Raw genomic sequence first — 6,000 nt, 5'->3', positions numbered from 1 at the left:
GGGTGTTAGTCTGGTTAGGTCAAGATTAGCAACCAAAGTGGATGAAATGGTTATGTACAGGTTTGTATCTGTGCATATACACAGTTTGCACTATGCAGTGTGTGTGTGTGTGTGTGTGTGTGTGTGTGTGTGTGTGTGTGTGTGTGTGTGTGTGTGTGTGTGTGTGTGTGGATTGTGTATGTGTATTCGTGAAGAAATAGTCTTCTTGTAGTGCAATTTTAAAATTAATTGTGTTGCTTGAGATATTGACCTGTATTCTATGTTGCAGGATAAATCAGGATTCTGTTAAATATAATTTGTGGGATTCTTGAAAATTTTTCAAAAAGCATTGTCTTGCCTTCAAATGTCTTTTTAAAAGGCTCTACTATTTTAACATGTTTCTTCTCTTAATGGTAGATTTATATTTTTATCACACATAATATAGACATGGAGGCTCAAGGCATGATGAAGAAAACAGTGATGGGGCTATTTTTGACAGAGAAGATGTGCAGCCAGAAGATGCCCAGTTGAATATCAGTGTCTTTATTGAAGCTGTGGTGGTCCTACCCGGTTTGGCTAGCACTGCATGTGCATGTGGTCTGCTTTCTGGACCTAAGCTATCCACTAGAGCTCAAATACATGTTTGAAGTCTTACAGAAGATTTTCTGAAGGACACAAATTGGCATCCAAGGCACAAACACTCAAAAACATGCTTTTGAGATAAGTTGAACAAAACAGACAGGAGCCAGCACCCTTTAGTAATAGGTTTAAGGTAGTTATAAACCTTGGCCTTCAGCAACACTGTGAGGAATCTTGGAGTTGTTTTTGACCAGAATATGTCCTTCAATCCATGCAAATATGTAGGACTGCTTTCTTCCATATATCTCTAAAAAGAAAAACATCTTGTCTCAGAATAATGCTGAAAAACTAGTTCATGCATTTATTACTTCTAGGTTATCAAGATGTGTTTAAAACTCCCTGAAAAGCCTTCAGTTGATCCAAAATGCTGAGACAAGAAAGACAGAGCATATATCACCCATACTGGCTGCTCTTCGTTGTCTCCCTGTTAACACAGGACAGTTAACACAGGTGTCATCCTATCCTACCACACTGGAATAAACTGAACTCCTGAGAGTGACCCATTTGTTCCCAAATGTCTGTAGAAGCAGTCTGCTTGATTTTATACGTCTATACGTATGATGGGTGAGTGAATACTTTTGGCAATATTGCGTACTTTTATGCAAGTCCCCTTCATATTGATGTTACTAAAAAGATGTGATGATAATTGTGCTTACATATTTGTTAATAAGATCATTCCATCTGAAATCATTGTGAGCCTTCTACTCAACCATCGCAAATGTCTGCTTTGCTCACAGGGTTTAATGGGTACTGGAGCAAAGAGTCATTAAGTCTAATTTGCAGATTGATGATATGATATCCAACAAGCTGATCTTTCTAGTGCAGCAGCCCGGCATTGTTTCCATATGGCTCCATGGAGATTTTCACTCAAAAAATCAGAAAGTAATGTAGCCTGACAGTCCTGCACTGTCCTGCACCTCAAAGTCCACACACTTCTCATCCCCGTCATGCATTCTAGCATGAAGATGTTCCACTTGCTCCTGTAGCTGCTGCTCCTACAGATCCATAGGTGCAGGTCCAGGCTAAACAGAGTTACTTTCCAGTGGAACTCAAAACCAATTTTAAATGCAACATTTTCAACAGCTCATGTCAGCAAATATGCAAACAGTTTGTGTATAGTTTGGTATACAGTTTGGAAGCTAAAGGAATACCATCTGCATATGGGAAACTTCACTGTTAGAGATGTTAAAAAGAGAGCCAGAGAAAAAGATGAGAGATTATTTTTAAAGGTGAAAACTGCTCAACAAAGGACAATCTGGATACTTGAAATGTAAATTTTCAAACTTATTTTTGAATTATTTTTAACCTAACATTGGATCTGTTTCTCAAATTAGTTTATTCATGTTGTGAAACTGTGTTTATAACAAACTGAATGACAACAATTTAGCATTATTCCATTATTATACTGACAGTTCAAATAAGTATAGGCCAAACAGAGGAGTTTGTTGGCACAGTTTAGAGTAATGGACTATGTTGGGCAAACTGTGATCTCTATTTTCACTGTTAGGTGAAGTCATCAAGTCATCAAAAGGAAGCATTGAATTCAAACAGATGATTTTATGTGAATTTTCAGTTTCCATTGTGATATTACATTTATTCCACTAACACTACCTTTATACTGGCTAGAGGTTGGAAAGCTTCCATGATAGCTTAACTGGAGAAATCCAGTTATCTGAAATTCCCCGAGTTAGTTTAAGGCAAGTTAAACAAACTGCCATAACAAGTCCACCATGTCAGATATTAGTGTTCCTCCACCTGCTAAATCTTATTTTACACTCCTTGGTTATACAACAGCAGATATGCATTGACTGTTACGAATGATACACCATCCATGACACAAATATATTCCCAAGCAAAGTAAGGGCATCAACAGTTAACAGCTAATAATGCACTTTATGATTGATGCTGGTGTTCGTTAGTATTGTAGTTTTCTCTATAGTGTTCTAATGCATGGTCATTTTCTTTCGGTGTAGTTTTCTGTTTGCAACAATGGTGATAATTAAATGGTAAATGGCCTGTATTTATATAGCGCTTTACTAGTCCCTAAGGACCCCAAAGCGCTTTACATATCCAGTCATCCACCCATTCACGCACACATTCACACACTGGTGATGGCAAGCTACATTGTAGCCACAGCCACCCTGGGGCGCACTGACAGAGGCGAGGCTGCCGGACACTGGCGCCACCGGGCCCTCTGACCACCACCAGTAGGCAACGGGTGAAGTGTCTTGCCCAAGGACACAACGACCGAGACTGTCCAAGCCGGGGCTCGAACTGGCAACCTTCCGATTACAAGGCGAACTCCCAACTCTTGAGCCACGATCGCCCCACGATTTTAAGGGCATTTCTTCCTCAGCATAAGGCAACATGACCTCTTTCAGTGTTTTTAGGTACTGACACTGGTACATGGTGCCTCTTATGTGATAATGGGCCCTATTCCAAAGTATGAGAAAGATCCCCAGGTGCTTGCACCTCCATGTTTTACAGTCTTCACAGTGTGCTGTGGCTTGTATTCAGTGGTCTTTACACCTAATAAGAACCATCTTGCTCTCATCTGTCCACAGAATATTGCGCCACTTCATTGTTGTCGAGGCCCTAACCAAACCTCAGCAACTCAAGATCTACTATCAAAAAGTTTCTGAAATAAAAATATGCTTCGACCATGAACAATGCTGGATAAATTTGGGCATGTTTCAAATGTTTTCACATTTCTACAGTTGCATCTTGATGTAACACTGTCTTGTGTACAGCACACAATACCAACATCAAATCCACTGTTTACATAGTGCTTCATACCTACATAGTTACCAAACACACATGCAGTTGGTAATGCATGGATATGGAAATGCCAGTGTAGATGTAGCAAATCTGATTTGCCTACCGCAATAACAACTAACATTACCAACAGTTTTCAATAAATTTGTGCAGATAGATTACTTTCTCATGGTAACTTAGGCACAAGAAGCAGGCATGAAACTGAAAAAAATCAACTTACTAGCCAGTTTCACTAATGTGGGTAGTTCAACACTCAGGCCACAACTAATGGATTCCTCCCATCTTATATAGTAGCAGCATTATCAGACGAAGACAAATAGGTGAGCTCATTAAATGCAGGTGCCCAGGAACAAAGGGCAGGAAGTCAAAAAGGATCCCGCCCCTACAAGACAGGGGTGGGGTTAGGTGGTCACCCTCATACACACACCCACACAGAGAGAGAGAGGAAGAGAGGCAGGCAGAAGAGTCGGGAAGCACAGATCATTTGTCACAAATGATTTTGTATAACTTAACCATTTTTTCATTAACCAGGTAGATTAGCTGCCTTCTGTCAAGTACAGCCCATTTAAAAACCAGGAGCAAGTGTGCCAAATATCGTGCATCTGTGTAAATTATACTATAATGAGCAGAAGATCAGTTGCATTCCACTAAGATGTGTTGATGTTCAGACTTGCACACAGCTCAAACCAGCATCTAAATCAATCTACATGGCTCTCTGCATCCAATAGCTGCCTAATTGATGCACTAATCCAGTCACTAAGTACTGCAGCACTGTGGAGCTGGCCCAAAGCAAACAAAACACACACAAGCCATCAATGAGCTGCCCCTCAAACAAGAGAGTGGAGCAGGACTGACAGAACATCTATGAACTATAGATCAGGCAAGAGGCATAAAAACGGTGAGCTGCTGACCTCTGGCCTCAAACAGCACTGTTTTCTCACTCAGTGAATCTTCTGAGCATAGAAGCAACAACACATACCCTTTTCTTGGAGATCAACAACTACATACTACAAGCAAATCTTCCTTAAAAGAGCATCTATCATTGTGTGTTGAGCCCATTGTGACTTCTGATACTGTTATTATTAACCACTTTGTAACCAACAGGACTCAAGTTCAATAGTATGACATTAGACTAGGCTTGAATGATCAGTCAACTCCTTAAATAATATCTTTATTTAGGGGCATCCCCATAGCTCAGCTGGTAAACCTACAATACACTACTTTGGACAAAAGTATTGGACCACCCCTCTTGATCTAATCAGATTTTTTCCAGTCCCATTGCCACAGGTGTATAAAGTCAAGCACCTATATTTTGCCTATACAAACATTTGTGAAAAAATGCATCATTCTAAAGAGCTAATTGAATTTAAGTGTGTGGTGCTAAAATAGGATGCCACTCTCGCAACAAGTCGCAAAACGTTTGTGAAGGCTCGTTCCTCGGTTAACTGTAAGTGGTATTATTCCAAAGTGGAAGCATTACAGAAACCACAACAACTCAGCCACAAAGTAGCAGACCACATTAAGCTACTGACTGGGGTCGCCAAGTGTTGAGGCACATAGTGGTAAATGGACTGCTTCGAATATAATGATTTTCTACTCTGCTTAAGAACTCAAAGCGCTTTGTAAAACATGCCTCATTCACCCATAACATACAAGCCCTTTTGTTTTCTCCTCTGCTGTCACGCATTCCATCTAAAATTCACATACAGTCATACTCCGATGATTGCACCAGAGAGCAACTTGGGGTTCAGTATCTTGCTCAAGGATACTTTCTCATGCCGATTGGAGCAGCCAACCTTCCAATTAGGAGATGGCCTGCTTCAACTCCTGAGCTACAGCCACCTCTAGCTGTTTAAGGGGGTTTACAAAGTTTACCTCGTCTTTTGACGAGGAGTAAATTGAAATATAAAAGTTGCCATGCTACTGACTCAATAACTGCAGAGTTCCTGACCTCCTCTGGTATTAAAATCAGCACAAAAACAGTGTGCTGGGAGCATCGTGACATGGGATTCTATGTCTGACATAATATCTGAAGTTTTATTATTCATTTTACATTGTATAGTTTTCCACTTTAATTTTAATGTAAACAAATTAAATATTAACACAACCGAGGGAGACCATCTTAAAAGTAAAAACCCCAAATAAACCTATCAGAGAAACAGCAAAAACTTTGGAAGTGGTCAAATCAAAAATCTATTGGACTGTTAAAAAGAGGGTACCTGAAGTAAAGCTTCAAGGATGGAAACGCAACGTTTGTTGATGTCCATGGGTTCTAGACTTCAGGCAGATGTTGGCTTCAAAGTTTTTTAGTCCAAGTATTAAAATGAGTCGTTAAATTTAAATTGATGTTAGTCCCACAAATTTTAAACCTCTGAAAATGGGAACTGTATATAAAAATGCCTGTCCTGGCCAAATAGAGAAAAACCGAAGGTCTGCGCTTCAATCAGACAGTGGATGATGCAATGCACCATGGTGATTTAAAGAGGCAAACTACAAAAATTGTGTCTCTGTCCCAAACAGTATGGAGGACACTCTATCATTAGTGAAAAACGCTATTCCAGCTGTGATAAAGCAAAGTAAAAGCTGGGTGGTTTGCTAGTAAACAGA

Source organism: Aulonocara stuartgranti (genome assembly GCF_965226115.1).
Source record: "Aulonocara stuartgranti genome assembly, chromosome: 14".
Lineage (NCBI taxonomy): Eukaryota > Metazoa > Chordata > Actinopteri > Cichliformes > Cichlidae > Aulonocara > Aulonocara stuartgranti.
This window is presented reverse-complemented; position numbering follows the sequence as displayed.